Genomic DNA, 23,989 nt, shown 5'->3' on the forward strand with positions numbered 1-23,989 from the left:
CAGAAGATACTCCCAGGATTGCATCTTTGATGGTCCTGGATCTATAGTGGGCAGGAACAATATTGGAAATTGTCCATGGAAGTTAGGCAAATAATGCTACTTTAAAATTAGATTCACTGTGTTCTGAATAAAGCATATTGACCTGAATTTTAAACAAATGATACACTGTGTAAGAGGGAAAACATTAATCAGGGTGTTTTACTTTACTTCATGATAATTTAAGTTATATTTACCTTATAGATACAATAAAAATGTATAATTCCTAACAAGTTGATTCTTAAATAGGTGTGACTATGAAATAGCAATGATGATTTTTTTTTAAAGATATAGAAATTTTACAAAGTTTAGATAGGGTTAACCTTCAATATAGGTATTTTAATACTTAGTACAATCAAAATGCTAGAGCTTCATTTGTAAATTTCTTCAGATCTCATTTATCACTTTTTCTTCTCCTTTTTCTCTGTCATATAGCTGTTTTGTCCCCAGTTACTCAGCATTATAAGGTAGAGAAATCACAGGTTTTAACCTCATGGAGTATCAATCTCTTTATCTAAAAAAAGAAATAAAAATAATGCCCGTTATCACAATTCACTTAGACTATAGTTTCTGGCATTAATTTTATCTCAGTTCCTTAAGAAAGCACTAGAATATTTGAACAATAGCAAGATAATTGGAAAAAATGTACAACCACACTTTTTAAGAAGGTAACAGATCTGGATATATGAAATATGAATTATTTTTCAAAATCAGTCACAACAATTTAGAGCTCTTCCTCACATGTAGCTAATTTCCTTTGACTGGATTTGTACACAAGTTGGGGCCAGTTAACTCTAACACAAGGCTGAATTCAGTACTCCTGGCACTGTCCTTTGCTCCTTCTTCAGGCAGTCAAGATCCACCATTAAGACAAACCAAAGTGGAGGAGCCGGTATCAACCCAGGAGAACAATCAATTAAACTATTTCTAGTTAAGGAGCAGGGAGTTGTGCTGATAGCTAATTTTAGAATTAAAAATGTAGCTTATTAATTTACATTTTCCAAAACTCATGTGTATTTTTTTATGTAAAGAATACGTAGACATAAATTATAGTGTTTTATCTTCATCATGTCCTCTGTGAAACCAAAGAAATGGTCAGTGCATCCCCTTAATTGAATGAACTGATATAATTAATTTTAAAATGTTATTAAGGGGAGGTGACTATTCATGTTAAGATGAGAGGGCATTTGAATAAAAATAATAGCTTTTGATATTCATCTAAGCAACCTCCATCAATAGTGCTTGCCATGGAGAACAATGGTAAATGACCTCATTTTCCGTTCTTTTTGGAGATTTTTAGTCTTGTTCTTAAGTGTGTGTAACATATTTCAGAGCATCCTTTCCCTTTAGACTTTTCCATTTCACCTTCTCTTCTTCTTCATTATTCTTTTGACTGCCTTTGAATTTTCCCCTGAACTTTGTTCTTTCAGTGAACTTTTAACCCACTATTTGAACTCCAATTCCCTAAGAAGACTCATTAACTTTATAACTGGGATTAGAATACAAAACAAATGTTGGTTCCAGGGAATTGTTCTAATTTCTTTTCACTCTACCCCAAGCTGTCACTTCAAAGCATGTGCTTGAAATACGTCACGTAAAACAACAAAACTAGAATTTAGCTGCTTTAGTCTTTTAAATGTATAATATAGCTTTGTGGGAAGCAATGAAATATACATATTGGAGATGTCTTACAGCACCTGAGGAAAACATAAATTCAGACTTTGAATGAGACATTACTTGGTCTTGGTAGATTTGTTCTATATGGTTAACTGGGTTAATTTCATTTTTGACAATTATTTAAAAATTTTTTAAATGAAATCTTTACAGAGAACAGTTAAATTTAACAATTTATTATAATGACTTCTTAACTAGAGTAGAAAGATTTACTTTTTAGCCATAATTTTTAAGGAAAAATAAGCTTTAACATCATTCTGTATGCATGGATTTGTGTTCATCAAATTGGTCTCCTGCTTCTTTTTTATTATCAAGTGACAGATTCATTATGTGAAAGTATTCTGTAAATTTAAGTTCTTTTCACGTAATGAAGTATTTTCAATTAAAGAAATATTTTAATTAAGAAATATTTAGACTTTCAATTATATATATATTTAACTGAAGTATAGTTGATTTACAATATTATATTAGTTTCTGATATACAATATAGTAATTGAATGTTTTTGTAGTGGGTTAAAACATACATTTAATGTTGAGAAAATAGTTGGGAAAAAATTCCCCTACTGTATGTAGATTTTTGTTCTTCTTTTAAAAATGTTGTAGTTTATATACTCTACTGGAAAATCCAGCCCTAATATCATATAAGAAGAATAAAGCATGTTACCTAGAGTATGAAAATCTTACAGAATGACCTCTAAGGTTATAGCTCAGAAACAAGAGGCCAGATTGCCACTAAACTAGCAGTCTTTCATATGTTCCATATGTCATGTGGGGAGACATGAGTAGTTGTGCCTCAGTAATTATATGTGATTAAGTTATATTCCCTGGAGTATAAAATTTGGACCTATTTGGGGGATAAATTTAAAAACTGGTCTACTTGATAATGTTCTATGTTTTTGCTTGATTTTCTCTTTCATGATATTTACCAATTGTTCTTGAATGTCACCATATGGATGAAACACTGAATAAAACTCTCAGTTTGGTACTGTGCCCATTAAACAAATATACATGGTTTTGAGTCAATCTAGGGTCAAATGGGCTAGGACTATTTGCAACAACAAAGTAATACACTAATAATTCCCATAGCTGCACAGGGATTGGGAATAGTAGAGAAATATGAGTATTTCTAAGAGATTAATCACATTACTGAGCACTTGGTATGAAAAAACACACTGACGATCAGATTAGATGCTGGTATATACGGGCTGAAAATTGTTCAATCCTCAGAGGATTAGGCAACCTGAAATCTCTTATAGACTAGCACTGATCACTGGGGAAGTAACTGATCCTTAATATAGAAATACCTAGTTTAGAATTAATTATTTTTCTTATAACAAGTAATATTATCACACTGTTTTTAAAACATGGAAAATATCCATAAATGCACAGAGTTTAGAAGTACCTTATTTCTCTTATGTTCAAGATAGTGTTATACTTGGTAGGTAGTAGAAGGGCCAATACAATGTACGTACACATACAGCAAAATAAAACACAAATGATCATGTCTGGCATATGATGCTCTAGAACAAATGGACGTCAGAGACAGGGGAGTCCAAATGATGCATATTTTGAGGAAATATAAATTCAGCACTAAAAAAGACAAGCAAAAATTTGACAGGAAATAGAGCCAAGTTTGTTGCAGGACCACAGATCTTTAGGAAAGTTGAGGAATATTTAAGGGACCCTCTGTCAACCTTAGTACCATTTTGTCTCATGCTCCAGGGATGGTATAGATTACTGGGTATTCATCTGATTTAAAAGAGCTGCTATTTAGCCAACTTGAAGATGGCTAAAGAATTTACTTTGAATCATTGGGTTTAACCTATTCTGTAGCAAGTGCGGACAAACCCTGCAACACTGTGAAACTTTAGTGTGAAAGGACAAAGGAGCTTGAAATTTCATCCATTTTGTTGAAGGGTCTTAAACTTTGAGAATCAAGGTAGTTTTTAATCCATTTCACCTGTATTTCTTTCTCTCCTTGTACACACATACATGGTGTGGCTTGAGAGTTTCTCTTAAGCTGCAATTACTTTGGGACATAGTCTCTTAAATTCAAGAAATAGAAGTAGAAAATCAGGCTTGAATTCCTGGCTCTATGCCAATGACTAATAGTTCTCTTCAGCTCTTTTCTGTGCTACTTCTATAACTGGATAGCTGATGGTGAATTTTAATGGCTGTTTTGGGGCTTGGGAAAAATTATATATAATATATATGGAAAAGAAAGCAATTAAGGACAGGAGATTGTTGAAAGCTTTACTGACTTTCAAGCTGTGAAAAGAAGAGGCCAAGATACCTTATGCTTTTGATGCCTGAGAGCCGTGAACCAAAAAGGGAAAGGAGAAAAACATACTCACACGTTGGGACTCTGATTTGAAATCCCTTTTCTTCTTTCCATCTATGGGTACCCAAATAGGGTCAAAAAGCCAGCACCTCAGTTATTTTGCTGAAAGGGTAACAAATGTCTCAACTTTCAGCACACATTCCCACCATAAGTGAAAACTAAGTAAGTTGAGCTTCAAATCACTAATGCTTTCTTCCTGTTACAACTGTAGCCTCATGGTGAACTTTAGAAACAGGTTCGTATTTTTCATAATAATTTTCCCCTGACATAAGTGGTAGATAATTAAACTAAATTCTTCCCGTCAAGAGTCAGGGTTTTTCTGCAGTGGAATAAATCAGATTGGTTTGAAATCTGATCCAAGGTTCAATCAAATGTTATCTCTTCTTTAAAAAATGGTATCCATGTCAGTCATTGCATGTATTGTTTGCATTTAGGAGAAGCTATGAGCTCATGTTATAACCAATACTATCATCTTGTGAAATCGCAAGTGTGTCTTGATTTTTTTCAACTTTAAGAAAAGGAAAACAATTCTCTCTATGTGCCTCATGAAACTCTTTCAGCACCACCATTATAAATCTTAGATGGAATAGAATTGAGATTAGTCAGAATAGCTACTTATGGACAACTGCCAAACATCAAAGCAAGGCAAACAAACTATATAAATTCTGTAAACACACTAATTTGGATTTGTAAGAACAATTTCAGTCTTTTAAGTAGGAAAAAGGAAAAAAAGTCTTGTAGGATAGATTTCAAATATTGTTGGGACTAAATATGGTAGAATAAGGTGTAAAAATTATCACAAATTTTATTAAGAATTTATTAAAAGTGTGGAGGATGTATATCTATACTACTTCTAAAATAAATCTATTACTGATTCCATACAGTCAAAACTTTTTCTGATGCTCGAAAATGTTTAAGTTTGCAGTATATTTGAGTTGTCCATACTATGTTTCACAATTCCATACACATGATCGTCTGATCCATGGTTTATATTTATTATAGACCTGTTTACACATCATACTGTCATTCCAATTAAAAAGATATTAATCCTGTTTGCAAAAAGTAAAATAATGATATTGAAAATAAAAGCCAAGAAAAGCAATAAAACCCCAAATTTATGTTATTTTGCTATTTTTCTGATTTGTGTGTTACCATTAATTTTTAAAACTTTGTTCACAGCTCTGTTTCCTTTGGACTCCTAAACGTTATTATGTGCTTACCTCATCACTGAAGAATGGTAAATCTCTAATCTCACTCAATTTAGTGCTTTTCCATTCTGGTACTAAATTGTCTGAAAGAAAGCAAACACCCAGTCACTATAATAACTTAATTTTTTACAGTAGCATACCTTTTCTGAGCAAGTTTTATATGTTATCTTACTTTATCCTTATTTTTTAATTCTGTAGGTAGGTGGTAAAAGCAATTATGGTTAGTTGGAAAAACGGAAACTGGTACATAAAAGGCACGTGACATTCCTAAAATCACAGAAGTAGTTTCTTATTTTTAAGAACACATTTTTATTCTGTACAAATTAAAATAAGTACCCTGTTTATTTAATCCCTCTGCCAAGGTAGGCATATTATCTTCATTTTATATTTGAGGAAAAAAGAGCTTAGCGTTATTCAATTTGCCCAAGTTTATGCAACTAGCAATATGAGATTCTAACCTGGCTAAGGCTGATTTTAAAGGCTATTCTTCTTTAAATATATATAGCCTTTAATTGGTCTAGTTTTTGTGTTCCAAATAGTTCTTTCAGCTAGTCATAGGTTCCCATTTTTTGTGTGGCAATTATGACTCCTACCCAATTAATAGAACTCAGTTTAATAAAATCATAAATATTTGTAGAGAAATAATTCTTCCAGATGATTAATTTTTTTTAATTTATGTTCTACTAATTGTCACATTACAGAAATCTGAGTGGTCTTGGTAAAGAAGTATTATGTCTGGTGCATAATGGGTGGCTATCATTGAAGAAAGGAAAAATAAAGCTAATTAGAATAAAATTTCAAGCTAAGTTTGGGATATTTTTATCTTATTAAACATAAATTATGTGTGCCCAATATTCACATAAAATATAAAATACAATAATAAAATAATATTCTTTTAACAACTAACCATGTTAGGAAATCATATGCATATTATTGATATCTATGTGTTCCTTGCTCCAATTTATTCTCCATCCTCTTTCTGCAAAAGTATACTATAATCCTATATTTAGTATTAATCTATCTCACTTATGGCTATATAAATCAAAATATGTGTATTTGTCAACAAACAGCATGTAGTGTTATGTTTTATATTTCAAAGTATAAAACCACCCTTTCAAAGCATAAGAATACATGGCCTGCCTTAGACTCAGGTTGAATGAGGGTAACAGATAAAAGGTCCTGACCCACATCATCAGCTGAGTAACCTATCTAGTAACAAGCAGCAGCAAAGTGTATCAACAGAGGGAGGACAAGAGAGTGCGGAGACCACATCTGTGGCACAGCATGTAGTTAAGGGTAAAGCTGAGGATAGAGCAAGGACAATGAGAAAATCCTTCTAACTCTGGAGCCATCACCCTAAGTTCAACCAATAGAATCTCACCACTAAAGAAATTTGAAGCCTGTTGTGTCCTTAAGTTATCATAGCAAGATAGATAGAGAGAGAGAGAGAGAGAGAGAGAAAAACCAGCTAAAACCCCATACCAACAGCCTGGTAGAAGAGATATGCCCATTGCAGGAATGAATACTATTTTCTTCATTCTCTACTTTTTTATACCTTATCATTAACATTTAATAAAAATTACAAGACAAAAAAAGGAAGAAACATTTAAAAAATTTTCTTCACCCACTGTGAAGAGAGAAAGTTATAAGGTCAGACAGATATTATCCAGATATTATTGAACTGAATAACCATGAGTGATATGTTAAAGGATTTCACAGAATGGGCAATATGAAGGAATAAATGGGGAATTCAACAGAGAGTTGAAAACTAGAAAAAGAGTTAAATAAAAAAATAGAAATGAAAAGGCAACAAAAGTGAAAAATGACTTCGAAGAGCTCACTCTCAAAACAGCTGAAGAAGGTAATCAAAATTGAAAGTTAACCAATAAAATTATCAAAATACAATCACAAAGAAAAAACAGAGCATCCAAAAACTGTAATGAGATGAAAAAACAAACAAACAAAAGCATACACAGCTGTAATACAATATCAAATAGTCTAACACACATTATTAGAGTCTCACAAGGAAAGGAGAGAAAGAACATGGAAGAAGAAAGGTTTGAGAAATAGTAGCTAAGAAATGTCCAACAATAATGAAAGGTATTAAAACACAGAGCTGAGAAGCTCAGGGAAACCCAAGCAGGATAAATAAGAAGACACACATACACACTCTTAGAAACATAATATTCAAATTTTCAAATTGCTTAAAAAAGGAAAAGATAAAAGGAACACCTTGCAAGCAGCCAGAGAGAAAATGAAAATAAGAAATGCAGCTGACTTCTTCTTAGAAACTATGCAAACCCAATGACAATAAATGAATATTTAAAGTACCAACATGAAAAAAAACTGTCAATTCAAAATTCTATACCTAGCAAAAATATCTTTCGAAAAATAAAGGGAAAAATGTAAACTATTATTTATTTGTTATTTTGCTTACATATTCTTATGTTACTTGTTTATGGGAACTCATTGTTATGTTTTTGAGACTTCTGTGTTGTTATACATAACTGGTTCATCTAGTTTGTCTATCATATAACATTTTTTATATATATGAACTCAATTTTAAAATCCAGTTTTTGCTGATGGACATTGAGTTTTTATAATTTTTCTCTATTCTAAATATTACTGGAGTAGCATTCTTAATAAGTATCTTCTGGTAATTAATGCATGAGATTTTCTCTATGGTGAAAGACTTAAGTGTGGAATTTCTAGTTAAAGTGTAAGTATTATAAATGTTTGACTTTAATAGATAATAACAATTTGCTTTGCAAAGTGTTTAAACAATTTACATTCCCACTAGCAGTGTACAATAATGTCAGTTATAGTTATCCTAAATTCTTTTCACAATGTGTAACATCAGGATTTTTAACATTTTGTTACTTACTGAAAATACAGATTCATTCTCATTGTCATTTTTACTTACAGTTTCTTGATTACTAGTGAGGTTGCAGGGGTCTTTTTTATGTTTATTGGGAATGTAATTTCTTCTACTGTGTATCAACTATTTTAATATTTTATCATTTTTTCTAATAAGTTTTCTTTGTCTTATTAATTGGACAGAAGTTGTCTTCTATATAGTAATCCTCTGGATTGTAAATAGTTTTTATGCAATCTATCTTTTCATGTTTTTGTGAAGTTTTTTGATGCATGGGATATCCTTATTTCATATAACTCAATGTATCAGTCTTTCACTCTTATGGTATTTAGTTTTTAGGTCTTATTAAAAACTTGACCTCTATTTTGTAGTCAAAAACATTTTTTCTTGATGTTTCAAATTTTACCTTTAAATCTTAGATCTTATGTCTAGTATTTATTTTCATATACTATGTAACGTAGTGAGTAAATCTTTATTTTCCTTATGACAAGCTCTCCCAAAATCATTAGACCATTTATTCGCCACTAAGTTTTCAGTTTTATGAAGGTTTTAAGGAAATGTAACAAAATGCACATGTTTAAATTGTATAAACTGATAAGTTTATATATATATATATATGCACTCATAAAATCGTCACTACAATCAAGAAAAAGAACCTGTCTCCCCAAAATTCTTCATGTCCCTTTGTACTCTCTCTCTCAAGACCATCATTGTCCATTCTGCCCCTAAGCAACCACTTCATATACTTTTTTCTGTTTCCCAATTTCTATCTTATCTTCTGGGAAGCTCATTATGTGTATATTAGGCTGCTTGAAGTTGTCCTACAGCTCATTATGATCCGTTCATTTATTTTCAGTCCCTTTTATCTGTGTCTCATTTTGGACACTTTTCATTGCTTTATCTTCAGTTTCACTAATCTTTTCTCTTGCAAGTCTAGTCTGCTGTTAATCTCATTCTCTGTGTTCTTTAATCTCATTCATTTTTCATCTCTACAAATTTGATTTGGTCATATTTTATATATCTTTTATGTCTGAATTTAACGTGGTCAATCTTTAACTTCTTGAACATTTGGAGTATATAATTCATATTTTTTGTTTTAATGTTCTTAACTAATAATTAATTTCTATTGAATAACTTCTCTTTATTATGGGTCATATTGTTTTATTTCTTTGCATGCCTGGAAATTTTTTATTTGATTCTAAATATTGTAAACTTTACCTTGTTGGGTGCCAGGTATTTTCATATTCCTACAAATACTATTAAGCTTTTGTTTTTGGTATGCAGCTAAGTTACTTGAAAATACTTTGCTCCTTTCAAGTTCCTTTATTTAAGTTTACTGTTAGGATCAAGATAAGGGAAGCCTATATCCTTGGCTAAATTTGACTTACTATTAAGCCATACTTAAGTAGACTCCCTGACTCCCTGGTTTTTCATTAATTACAAGGTTTTTCCATTCTGGTTGGTGGAAAACACAAACTAGTTCTAGTCTCTGTCCAGCTCTAGGGATTTTTTTCCCTCTAATCTTTTTAGATGTATATTTCTGGGACCTCAGGAAATTTCTGTTCAGAAAGTCTAATCAGTACTCAGCTGAAGACTTGAGAATGACCTTCTATAGACCTATAGAACTTTATCTTTTGTATCATTCTCCTTTCTGGTCCTCTGACCTATGAACTCAGACTGCTTTGGTCGCTTAGGACTCACAACTTTATTTCTTCAAGTCAGGGAGACTTCTAGGATCTACTAGGGTCTCCTTTGGTTTCTGCTTTTGTTTTTGTTTTTTGCTGCCTCTGTGACTTACATATTTTCTCCAGGCAGTAAGTTTAGACAATCAAAGGGCTCACCTTGTTTGTTTCCTCTTTCTCAGTGATCAATTTCCTGCACTGCCTAATGTCTGAAAGTAGTTTTCTCATAAATTTTTCAGTGTTATGGTTGTTTTAGGCACAGAGGATAAATCCACTCCCTGGTACTGTTTCTTAGCCAGGAGTGGAAGATTGCTCATGTTTAAAGTTTCTATATACGTATGGTGTTCTGTTCTGATTCATTGATCCCTTTATGTATCTCTACATAAATTCCACACTCTCTTCATACTATAGATTTATAAATATATTTGTAACTTATAGAGAAAATTTCTTCACTTTCATTTTCCTTCAAACTTTGTTTCATTGATTCATAACCCTATTGTTTTTATATAAAATTTAAAGTTAGTTTATAAAAAAATTCCCATTGTAATTTTTTTTGGAATTACATTGAATTTAGAGATTAATTTGAGGAAGTTAAAAATATGAAAAATTCCCATTCATGAACATGATTTTTCTTTCCACTTATGTAGGTCTTCTTATCTTTCAATAAATTTGTAAATTTTTTCTATAAAATTTCTGAATATTTTTCTAGCATTTATTACTTATTATTATATATTACTTTGAAAATTCTCCATGCATTTCAATGACAATTTCTAATTGTTTTTTGTCTGAAGGAACAAGTTTAATTTTTGATTGTAGGCCTAATAGAAAACTGCTAAATTTTCTTATTAACCTAATAATCTATATAGATGATTTTATCCTCTATGAATAATGACATGTAATTATTTCTTTCCATATATATTCACTTTCTTTTTTCTTACAGTGTTTGTTACACTAAATAATGGTAGCAGAAATTCTTTTCTTGTTTCTTTAATATCTGAATTTAATTAGATATGTTACTAGATTATCTAGAATTTAAATAGGCTCATACTTTTATGATAAATCCAACCTGATCAATTTAAAAAATAAATTGCTAGACTTGAACTGAAGATATCTTACATAGAGTGGCAGCCATGAGTATACCTACAGACCTCCAACTTCCAGGGAACAATATTGTCTAAAGGTTGAGTTGCACTCTGAAATTCATTGCCTCATTTGTAACAAGCACAGGCTTCACATAGGCCACAGGTTCTTACCAACCAATGATTAGTGTAGCAGGGATACAATCATAACACTGGACCAATCTTGGAAACAGGAGACTCCTCTGATGGTGGACTTTGGCTCAAACTCTCCCTGAAATTCTTGCCAAACCATTCTTATACTTCCTGGTATTATATGATGCTTTCATCCAACCTTCCTTCCCTATCTCCTTCACTCAGGATCAGTCTTTCCTATTTTCATCCTTGTTTTCTCTCACAGACATTTCCCCTATTGAAATTCTTGTATGTTTAATCCCATCTTGATGCCTGCTTCTTGGAAGACCTAAATTTAATAAAAATGCTACTGCTACTGGGATAGTCTGAGAAAGGAGGCTACAAGATTGGGATTTGGGAATGACTCATTCACAGGCAGGATGGCAATTTGGTTGGTAGGCAGGGCATGCAGTTTACATAGAAAAATGCGGTGCTTCAGTTGCTGAAAATTTTACCAACAGTAATCTGGGAAATTTTCTCCATAGAGGGAATACAGTGGTAGGTATAAAGTGTGGAAAGTTGAAATATATAGGAGTAACAATGCCTACAAAGACAGCAGAGTTGGCTGGTTACTGCTGTGATGTATTTAAGCCCTGTAGAGGATAATGAAAGACTGAGACCTCTTAACAAGCAGTTAATGTAAGAATCACAGAAGGCATTATCTCCAGCACTGGAAGGGCTGACACAGATGAGCAGCAGACTGAAGACCTAATTGTAAGAGCTCAAGCACTCTAAAGACATTTGACTGCTCAGCAAAGCAGATCTGTTATGTGAAGGGTGAGAGGAATCTGATATCCTGAAATATGATAAGGAGATACAAGTTGGGATATCCCCAAGGATATTGACTCTGCAACTTGCCTGGACTTTTCAGGCTTCCAGAAATGGTCCATCCTTTTAAAAAAAATGATGTAGCATCTAGCTGTGCTGGAAGATTCTGCAGAAGTCTCTCTCCCACAGACAAAAGGTGGCCCCTCAGGAGCTGTTCCTACCTGCTCTCATTGCTGCCAGGCCAAAAAAAACCAACAACCTAGGGTTAAATCGCAGCATAATTTGCCTCGAGGATGTGCTGGGCTTGATAAGGGAGGATAGAGACTATAACTCTAAATAATTGCAAGGTTTACGTGGCATGTATTGACAGGGATGAAGAAAGTCCTCCTAAGACTGGTTCTTCAAGGCTACTTGACAAAGAGGATCAGAATATAAGATTAGATCAGCAAGATTTCATTGAATTAGGGACACTTTTTCAGGACACAGAATTTAGCACATTGAGAAAAACCCCACAGGATGGGGTCAAACTTGCCATCTGGGTTGCTCTTAGAATCTTGGAAAAATAATGGTCAGCTTTCAGTGAAGTGGAAATGTCTATGTTACCCTGAGAGATGGTAGAAAAAATAATAGGCTGGGGTAGGTGGAAATGCTAGAGTGACTATATTATGTAAGGGCAGAAGATTCACCAAAAATTATGTTCAATGGGAGGACTGAGTGGATGCAACGTTCACTAAGGAATTCATAAGGAATATGCTGATAATAGAGGCACCTGCATCACTGATAAGTTTGTTGATGGTTCTCCTCTGCAGGCAAGGATAGTTGGAAAGGCAGTCAGATAAAGCTGTGCTTGTTAACATCCATGATAACAAAGTAATAGAGGGGAAGTAATTGTGCTTAAATACGAAGAGTCAAGAGGACACAATTACCATAAAGACTGGAAAGATTGTAGAGACATCTTTATGGAAAAGGATCATAGAACATCTAGGGAATAAAGTGATAGGTGTCCAACAAGGGTGTTGCTTAACATCTTTGATCAATAAAACAAAACAAAAGGGCTTCCCTGGTGGTGCAGTGGTTGAGAGTCTGCCTGCCGATGCAAGAGATACGGGTTCGTGTCCCGGTCCGGGAAGATCCCACGTGCCGTGGAGTGGCTGGGCCCGTAAGCCATGGCCGCTGAGCCTGCGCGTCCGGAGCCTGTGCTCCGCAACGGGAGAGGCCACAACAGTGAAAGGCCCACGTACCGCAAAAAAAAAAAGAATGGAGGATGAGGAGGGTGAGATCAGTCTCCTAAGTTAAAAGTCATGGTCCTTTGCTCAGTTTCTGAATATGAGCCAGTTTTCATACGCAGAGTCCACTGGATCTCTAGAAGGAAGGACCTGGCAACACCATGGCAGGTATATAAAATGATGATTACCCCATTCTTACCCAAAGGAGCCTCAGTACTTATCATTTATTTGGGTAACTATACATTGGAAAAGGAGGAATGTCCAGACATTTCAAGGATTATTGAACATATGTTCTAAGTTGACATTTTTATCTGGATACCCAAAGAACTATCATAGTTCCCCTAGAATGAGGACCTATAGGAGGTAGATAATAAATATAGTATTTATTTCCAGTACTCACACTGGACTGCAGTAAGTCCTCCTTCCAGTAAACCCACTGGATCCACCACCTATATACTGGTATTTCCTCAATCCTTGAAAACTTAATTAGAATGTATGTGCTTATCAGTTAGTGTAACCCTATATTGGGCCACTAATCTGTTGAGAAAGAGTGATCATAGTGGGAAAGGTCAAATGGAATACTCTAAGACTATCCAGATCCCTCCCTTTCCCAAGAGAGTAAATCAAAAACAGTACTGTGAATGATGTCACAAAATATCGTAGAGTAGGGAACTCCACTGAAACAACCATGAACTGGCAAAGATGGACATAATTGATTTTTCAGAACTCTGAAATTTAATCCAAAACTTACAGCAATCAGAGGACTGCTTAATAAGACGGATATAGACCCAAAACCATGGAAGGAGGCGGCAAAAAGAGGAAGTCTCTTTTTTTAGGAATAAGCACTTAGAGGCCCTCACATACACCATGGGAAGAGGGAGGACAACATTCATGCCCAGAACCAGACGCATGCACAAAGAGATCTAGGAATACCTCTAGGCTGGCACCCTTGACTGATCTGCAGGTTCCAAACAAGCAGGAGGTGCAAGAAAAGGCAAAGCTGTAGGCAGCCTGTTTAGCATTGAAGGGATGTTCCAGTTTGTATCAACGCTATGATTGATTGGAAGGGTAGAATTCTTTTCTTTCTCTTTTTGACTTCAAGCATTTAAGAAAATCTCTGCCTGGCCACTGGCTAACCACCGAGTTAAAGGAATAAACACTTTAGTGACTGCCAAATGCAGTGAATATATTCTTTATATATGAAAAATTGTTTAGAAAAGTCACGACAAAAGGACAGCACTGAACAATCAACAACAGGAAACTCTGGGGAAATTTTACAGAAAAACAAATTGACAGAAATGTGTCCCTGAGGAAGCCCAGACATTGGACATACTAGACAAAATTTTAAGTCAACTGTCTTAAATGAGCACAAGGAAAAGGAAACCGTGGGCAAAGAAGATGGACAGGGAGTCATGGCTTACCAGAGTACAGAATTAAGTGCTTTATCATGGGAGACAGTGCCAGGGTAGGAAAACCTGAATTGACAAATTGCTAGAAGCTTGGTGAGGACACCTCTGAGGGTTAAAAACTCCAGGAAAAACCAATCATAAGGGTGTCCCCACATTATTATGACATTTATCTTCAAGAGCTTCACCAGGTTCCTACAGTAAATATTGGAGAAAAATCCCCTCGTCCTTCCTGGAGGGGGAGAGGAAAAAAAGCATTTTGAAATAAACCACAGCACTTTTCTAAATAAGGCCTGCCCTCATGGGAATCCAGTTAATCAGAGACTAACCTGTTGGGGTATTATCAGACACTAACTGATTTGGAGGAATGAAAATACTCAACTCCATCCTACTCTAGCCTTCTGTATGGGAGAAGGGAATACCCAATTCCTCTGTCCATCCTGTTCCACCTAAGGTGGGCAATAGAGACTGAGAAACACTTATGAAGTTCACAGTCCACTGACATGGGCTCACCAAAAAGAATGAGACCTAATCATAGGACTACAGAACTCTTCCCCCACCCCCACACCTTACCCCCAGATTATTAAAGGTCTCTTTATATAATTTTCTTTTACCCAATACAACATGTCCAGCCATCAAGAAAAAAATCACAAGGTTACCAAAAGGAAAAAAAAAAAAAAAAAGAAAAACATAATTTGAAGGGACAGAACAAGCATCAGATCCAGATATGTCAGGAATATTAGAATTATCAGATGGGTAATTTAAAACAACTATGATTAATGTGCTAAGGGCTCCTAATTGATAAAGTACACAATATACAAGAGCATATGGGCAATGTAAGCAGAAAGATAAAAATCCTAAGAGCCAAAATGAAATGCTATAGGTAAAAACACTGTAACACAGTGTTAAGAATGACTTTGATGGGCTCATTAGTAGACTAGACTCAGATGAGGAAAGAATCTCTGAGCTAGAGTCAGTAGAACTCTTGAAAACTGAAAAGAAAAGATAACGAAGAACTTAAAGGAATATCCAAAAACTATGGTACAACTACACAAGGTATATATACTTGTAATAGGAATACCGAGAAAAGATATAAAACAATAGAACAAATATTTTAAATAATAATGACTGAGAATTTCCTCAGACTAATATCAGACACCAAACCACAGACCCAGGAAGCTCCAGAGGACAGCAGACAGGATAAACATCAAAAAAATAAATAAATAAAAATACATCTAGCCCCATCATACTCAACATATAGAAAATTAAAGAGAAAGGAAAAGTCCTGAACGAAGTCAGAGCAACAAAGCACCTTACCTATAAAAGAGCAAAGATAGGATTTTATGCAACTTACCTCAGAAATCATTCAAGCAAGAGCAGAGTGGAGTAAAATTTTTAAAGGGTTGAGAGAAAAAACACCAACCAAGAATTCCCAAAATTATCCTTCAAAACTTAAGGAGAAATAAAGACTCTTTCAGACAAACAAAAATTGAGGAAATTTGTTTCTAGTATACCTGCCTTCAAAGAAATGTTAAAAGAAGTTCTTTACAGAGGCAGAAAAGAATATAGGTTAGAAACTCAGTTCTGCATAAAATAAGGAAGACCATTTCAGAAGGAATAAGAGAAGGTAAAATAAAAACTTTTTTTCTTATTTTTAACTAATCTAATAAAGACCATATATAAAAGCTCAGAGCTAATATCATACTCAATGATGAAAACCTGAAAGTTTTTCCTCTAGAACCTGGAATAAGACAAGGATGACTGCTTTCACCACTTTTATTCTACATAATACTGGAATTCCTAGCCAGAGAAATTGGGAAAGAAAAGAAATAAAAAGCATCATAATTAGAAAGAAGTAAAATTACCTGTTTGCAGATAACATGATCTTTTATGTACCAAAACCTAAAGATTCTCCCCCAATCTATTAAAACTAATAAATGAATTTAGCAGTTTCAGGATACAGATCCACACCTAAAAATCAGTTCAATTTCTATATACTTCAATGAACAATATAAAAAAGAAATTACAGGGCTTCCCTGGTGGCGCAGTGGTTGAGAAGTCTGCCTGCCAATGCAGGGGACACGGGTTCGTGCCTCGGTCCGGAAGGATCCCACATGCTGCAGAGTGGCTGGACCCATGAGCCATGGCCGCTGAGCCTGCGCGTCCGGAGCCTGTGCTCCGCAACGGGAGAGGCCACAGCAGTGAGAGGCCCGTGTACCGCAAAAAAAAAAAAGAAAGAAAGAAATTACAGAAACAATTCCATTTACAATGACATAAAAATATATATATAGCAAAAACCCAAAAAAGCAAGAGACTTGTACACTAAAAGCTACAAAAAGTTGTTGAAAAAACTTAAAGAAGACCCCAATAAATAGAAACACATCCTTTGTTCATGGATTAGAAGACTTTATGTTGTTAAGATGCCAGTACTCTCCAGAGTGATCTACAGATTTAATGGAATAGATTTATTCCAATCCCAACATCGTTTATTACAGGAATAGAAAATTCCATCTAAAGTTCACATGGAATTTTAAGGGACCCCAAACAACCAAAACAACCTTTAAAGTCAAGAACAAAGTTGGAGGTCTCACATTTCCTAATTTCAAAACTTAATACAAAGTTACAATAATCAAAATACTGTGGTACTGGCATAAAGACAGACATACAGACCCATGGAATAGAACAGAGGGTCCAGAAATAAACTGTCAAATATATGGTCAAATGATTTTTGTTAAAAGTGCCAAGATCATTCAGTGGGTAAAGAATAGGCTTATCAATGCAAGGGGCTGTATATTTACATGCAAAAGAATGGAGCTGGACTCTTATCTCACACAATATACAAAAGTGAACTCAATGGATTGTAGACATAAATGTAAGAACTCTTATAAGCAAACATAATATAAGTAAGTATTTGTTGTCTTGGGTTAGGTGATGTCTTGTTAGATATAAAACCAAAAGCACAGTGACAAAGGAAAAAAACTGGATTTTATCAAAATAAAAACTTTTGTGCTTTAAATAGTATCATCAATAAAGTAAAAAACTATCCAAAGTGGGAAAAATATGTTCAAATTATATATCTGATAAGTAAAAATGGGGAAAATATCTAAATAGGTATTGTCTAAAGAAGATATATAGATGACCAATAAATACAAGAAAAAATGCTCAAAATCAGTAGTCTTTGGGGAAGTGCTAATCGAAACCACAATGAGATACCACTTTACACCCACTAGGTTGGCTCTTCTCAAAAAGATGCTTTAAAACACATATTCATGAGAATGTGGGGAAATTGGGATTCTCATACATTGTTGATAGAAATTTATGTCGTGACAGATGCTTTGGAAAACAGTTTGTGATTTCTTCAAAATGTTAAATTTGAAACATATGACTCAGCAAGTCTACTCCTTGATATATACCCAAGAGAATAAAAGCTTATTTCCATGTAAAAACTTATATGTGAATATTTAGAGCAACATAATTCATAATTGTGTAAAACGGAAACAACCCAGATGATCATCTGATGAATATATAAATAAAATGTGTGATATAGTCATACAGTGGAATATTATTCAGCAATGAAAATGTCTAAAGTACTGATACATGCTACAACCTAGATGAACCTTGAAAACATTATGCCAAGTGAAAGAAATCAGTCAAAAATAACTACATATTGTATGATTTTTTTTAAATATATGAAATGTCCAGAATAGACAAACTCATAGTGGCTGAAAATAGATTAGTAGTTTCTTAGGGCTGGTGGGAGGTGGGAATGAGAAGTGATACCTAAGAGGTACAGGTTTCATTTTAGCATCATGAAAGTATTCTAAAATACAGTTATAGTGATAGTTGGGTATATATATATTTGCTTATGTCATTTGGGGGATTTTTCTGCCCTCTTCAGTTGTTAATGTACATGCCTGTTTCATAAATGCACAGTTAAAAACAAAACCTTGGGGATATTGCTATAGAGTGAATGCTTTGTGTCCTCCCCAAATTTATATCTTAAATTTTAATGTGCAGTGTGATGGCATTTGTAGGTGAGGCCTTTAGGAGGTGATTATGTCATGAGCGTGGGATCCTCAAGAATAAGTTTAGGGCCCTTGTAAGAGAGACCCTAGTGAGCTCCTTCCTGCCTCAACCATGTGAGGACACAGTGAGAAAATGATTGTCAGTGAACCAGGATGTGAACTCTCACCAGACACCAAATCTGCTGGTGTCTGGATATTGGACTTCTCAACCGCCAGAGCTGTGAAAACTGTAGTTTATAAGCCACCCAGTCTATGGTATTCTGTTACAGCAACCCTAACTTACTAAGCAGATATTATGCAAGTTATGAGGAATATAAAGTATATGAGATTCCCTGGGAAAAACTGCACATCTTGCATCATCAACCTTTTTTGTACTCGTTTTATACTGTTATATTTATTTGAAAATAAGGTAGATATAGAGTACATGCAATATTTTTAAGGATTTTAAAGAAAACTGTAAGAATCCAAAGGAATATTATGCTTTTGATAGACCATTTCAGCCTGATAGCACATAAATAAACACACACATTGTCACATATAACCCTTCCCCAAAGTTTGTATGAGCACACAAACACACGGCCCCATTTCTCTTGCTCTTTCTATCAGAGATACTTAGTTGGAAAAGTTTGTAAAACTCTGCCTTATAATATGTTGAAATAATGCCCCTTTCTTTAGCTTAGAGGGCAAGGGCCCAGTGCCAGAGGTAGACGTAGGCTTGCTAAAGATGGCACTTGCCCAATGAAGCCATGTCATGAATTTTCTACTGTAAGACTCCAAGTTGAACTTATATCCAATTTCCTAAAACTGGATTGCCTTGGTTCATGTTACTCCCTTTTCCTGCTTTAACATCTACCCCTTACTTGAGTTTTGTATAGATGTGCAACCTGTATCACCTGAACTATGTACCTATACGTAGGATAAAATGTGAAAGGAAGAGCAATACGTCCAACTTTAAAGAGGTGTGATGATAACTGAAAGTAGAGAGAGACCTCCCAGAGATATCTTGTTAACCAAGAATGGGGGTTGATGCTCTATCTCTCTCTCTTTATATAAGAACATTCCCTGCACAACTAGCAGTGAGGAATCTGAGATGGCCACATGCATAACCTTAGAGAAGTCATTCCTTAGTATGAGAAAGCTGAGACACAGAGGTAAGAACTCTCTAAGTTCCTCTAAATAATTGGCAACCAAGTTGTGATTCCAACCTAGGTAAACCCAAACTTCCTAAAACATGACACCATGTCATAAACTCTTTTTATATTCCAGTCATCACTCACACATTAGTTCTAGTTCTATTCTGTGCAGCTAGGCCAAGTAAGTCTTACTCATAGATAATGTGATATGCCTTCAACTACTTAAGAATAACTATCATGATAAGTTATTGATACCTTTGTTTACACAAGCTAAATGTTTTGAGTTCCTTCAGTCATTTCACATATATCCTTTTTTAGACTTTTTACACACTCTACTGAGCATTATTTCTCAGTATCCCCAAAGGGCTGAGTAGATTCTAGTGTGGCATGATGAACAGGAAATACTTTTCTTTATAAGTATTCACTTAAGTCCTCTATATTTAGGATAATGACATGCCCTGATTTACTTAATACAGTCTTAGTTTATGTTTCTTGTCCTAGTGTAACCCACTTTCACTCTTAAAAGGGACTAGTTTGGGAAATATATGATATGGGTATTCCATCTATAATCTCATTTGCTTAGTTTTGGGTAAGTCATTCTTAAGTCCTTCCTATTCCCACAAGCAGGGGTATCTTCTAACTCGTAAACACCTTTTGGAAGCCCCTCCCACCTCATTTTTTCTGTATTTCTGTTTTTATCCTCTTCCTTCTCACTGTTCAATTCATCATTCACATAGACCATTTCTTGGTGTATCATGCTTCATAAAACTCTACTTTATATTCTCCCCAGGGAGTTCCTTTGCTACTTCCAAATCAACAGGTTGATAAAGCATTATTTGAGAGCATTTAGATACGTTCTAAGCTAAGGCTTTTGAATACTCGTTCAAAACTAGTGTTCTAAGTTCTTTCAGTTCTTGAGTTCTTTCAGAGACTCAGATGATAGATTCTAAATAAGTACTATTAATCGTGAGGCACTAGCATTTGAACAATTGCCCATTAATGTAAAATGATTTGACTTTGTTTCTGATTAGCATCCCCTATCTTAATTTTCTTGTGTATTCTTTACCAGTGAGGTGTTCTGTCTCTAAATGTCCATGCTAGGTTAAATGGTTAGAAGCTGCCCTTTAATACTGTACATCTCATATAAAGCTATTATCCTAACACATCTTCATATAAGAAACAAAAGAGTATAGATACTTGGACTAAGCAAGATTGCTCAGGAACTAATGAATAAATAATGATATTTCATGAATAATTCAAGATGAACATAGGATGCCTCAGACAATCTTTATCTGCAAAACAACAAAATCTTTTAATGTGACCATGTGACATGCAGTACAAATAGGAATAGGGTTAATTGTATCCTTGGAAGCATGTACTGCACTCTCACATTCTGTCTCTGCATGAGGATTTAATGCACAGGTGAGGGCTTGGAATAACAGGAATTTAACACCTTGCTTGGAAGAGATTATAAAATTTAATTCCTGCCATAGAGAAAGGACTCTGACATTATGTTTACCACCCTCAAAGCAAACATTTCCATACAAAGAATCAATAGCAAGATAGTACAAGGAAATGTAGGGTAATAAAATGTCACAGCTCTGCTACTTACTAATTCAGATTTGGGCCAATCAGTTGACCTGCTTGGTCTCACGTTACTCAACTAAAAATTCATAACTACATTGACCTTGACCTTTAACCATCCCATAAGGTTTCTGTCACCTAGAAGTTCACTATAGATTGTTCCAGTATTGCTTATGAAGACAAAGAGAATTTTGTATTGTGGACTCTTCAAAATATCAAGTGACATATTAGTTTCAAGAAATGATTGTATAGTGTTCAGGAATTTTAAAACAATGAAACTAACAAGCCAAATACAACAACAACAATACAAGTCAAGTTGGGAGACTTCTAGGACTCCAACAGGAATTAAGCAGTCTCATTCAGTTTGCATGTCTTCACTCACATCTCCCATCCCATCCTCTAGATATTTGGATAATTTTGAATTACTTTAGGTGCAACATGTATGAACTGTGTGATTTTTCTTCCCTAAGTGTCCATATAAATTAAAATGAGTTTTTAAAATGCTGTCATTATAGGGTTTAAAGATTAAATGAGGTAATACATGCCAAACTCTTACCATAAATATTAACTATTGTTTTCTGGTAACCACACACCACTCACTCATATGAATTATCATAGACAAAGTATAACTCATAACAACATAAATATTTTCTACTTCTATAGCAATCCTAGAAATATAGTTAAAATAACAAAGCACAGGGCTTCCCTGGTGGCTCAGTGGTTGAGAGTCCGCCTGCCGAGGCAGGGAACACAGGTTCGTGCCCCGGTCCAGGAAGATCCCACATGCCGCGGAGCAGATGGGCCCGTGAGCCATGGCCACTGAGCCTGTGCGTCCGGAGCCTGTGCTCCGCAATGGGAGAGGCCACAACAGTGAGAGGCCCGCGTACCGCAAAAAACAAAACAAAACAAAACAAAGTACAGTTCCTTTCAATTACACTAGAAAAGTTTATTATTTCCAATACTTGTGAAGTTGCTCTGAAATTGGAATTTCTGTACCTTGCTGATGAATCATGTGTACATTTTTTTTGAAATAATTCAGTGATCTATATAATCAATTGTATAAAATTTTATACATTTTAACCTAATTATTCCACTTCTGTAAATATATCCAACAGAAAAACCAGTAAAAATGGGACAAACTAAGAACATATCTAACCATTGCAATATTCTTTGAAATGGTGACATAAACAACCTTGTATTCACCACTAGCATAATAAAAATGAAGTAATATACATTTATTTCAATGATAACAATAGAAATGATATCACAACATGAGAAAATAGAAATATAAAATATTACTGTGTTACGTCAACTCTGGAAATAGCTATATGAAAAAATACTGACAGTCAAATAACAAAAAGTGCACTACTTTTTTATTCAAACAAGATTATGAATGGTTTCTCTCCTTTTTTCTATTTTAAATTCTTTTTGTGATGTTGTTATATAGTTTTTATATAATAAAATTAGCTTTGAATTCTTTGCAAGGAAAGATAATCTGAAACTTTGATAAAATAATAATTTCTTGTATTCTCAACAATTATGTTTTTAAGCACTTACCATATGCCAGGCTCTGAGCTTTCCAGTGCTGAAACGAGGAATACGTGGTTTTATGAATTTGAAGTGGTTGTAGGAAAGGGACCTTTTTTTAAAATTGAGGTTAAATTGGTTTATAACATTATATAAGTTTCAGGTGTAACATTGTAATTTGATATTTCTATATACTTCAAAGTGATTACCACCATAAGTCTAGTTATTATCCATTACCAAACAATTGACCCCCTTCACCCATTTCACCCCCCCTCTAATGCTCTTCCCCTCTGGTTATTGCCAATCCATTCTCTGTATCTATGAGTTTGTTTTTTTGTTTGTTTGGTTTGTTCGTTTGTTTAGTTTTTTAGGTTCCACATATAAGTGAAATCACACGGTATTTGTCTTTCTCTACCTGACTTATTTCACTTCGTATAATACCCTCAAGGTCCATCCATGTTGTTGCAAATGGCAAGATTTCCTTCTTTTTATGGCTCTGTAGTATTCCATTGTATGCATGTATACCACATCTTCTTTATCCATTCATCCATCAGTGGACATTTAGGTTGTTCCCGTATCTTGGCTATTGCTAGTAATGCTGCAATGAACATAGGGATGCATATTTATTTTTGAGTTAGTGTTTTCATATTCTTCAGATAAATACCCAGAAGTAGCATAGGTGGATCCTTTGGTAGTTCTATTTTTAATTTTTTGAGGACTCTCCATACTGTTTCCCATTGGAGTGACTTTTTAGCTGAACTATCAGCAAGAATTTGCAAATACTTTCACATCAGTTTCTCCTCAGAATCCAGGTAGGAAACACAGAGAAATGAGAATATCCTGTTAAAATTGTCTTATGTCAGATATTATTAATGAAATCTGTCTACACTCAATCTTCACAAACAAAACAAACAAACAAAAAATGTTTATCAACATATTCACATAAAAATTTTAGTCCAGCAACCTGCAATAGTGAGATGGACTGTAGGAGAGATAAAACTGCAGTTCAATTGTAAGTCAACAGATATTCCAATATTCCAGTGTATGTTGTCCCAAGAACCCAGGGTTCCATTACACTTCTGAAAACTTAGGTGTTCGAAAGGAATTCTGTTTCATTCAGCCCTCTGTTAATTTTCTATTAAATATCTGCCCTCATGGAAAGAAACAAACAAAAAATGTCCTTGGACTCTTCGTTTGTTTTTTATGATGATCTTTTGGAGTTATTTAGGATAGTTTTGCTGTCTATAAAATGCT

Source organism: Globicephala melas, chromosome 7, assembly GCF_963455315.2.
Source record: "Globicephala melas chromosome 7, mGloMel1.2, whole genome shotgun sequence".
NCBI lineage: Eukaryota > Metazoa > Chordata > Mammalia > Artiodactyla > Delphinidae > Globicephala > Globicephala melas.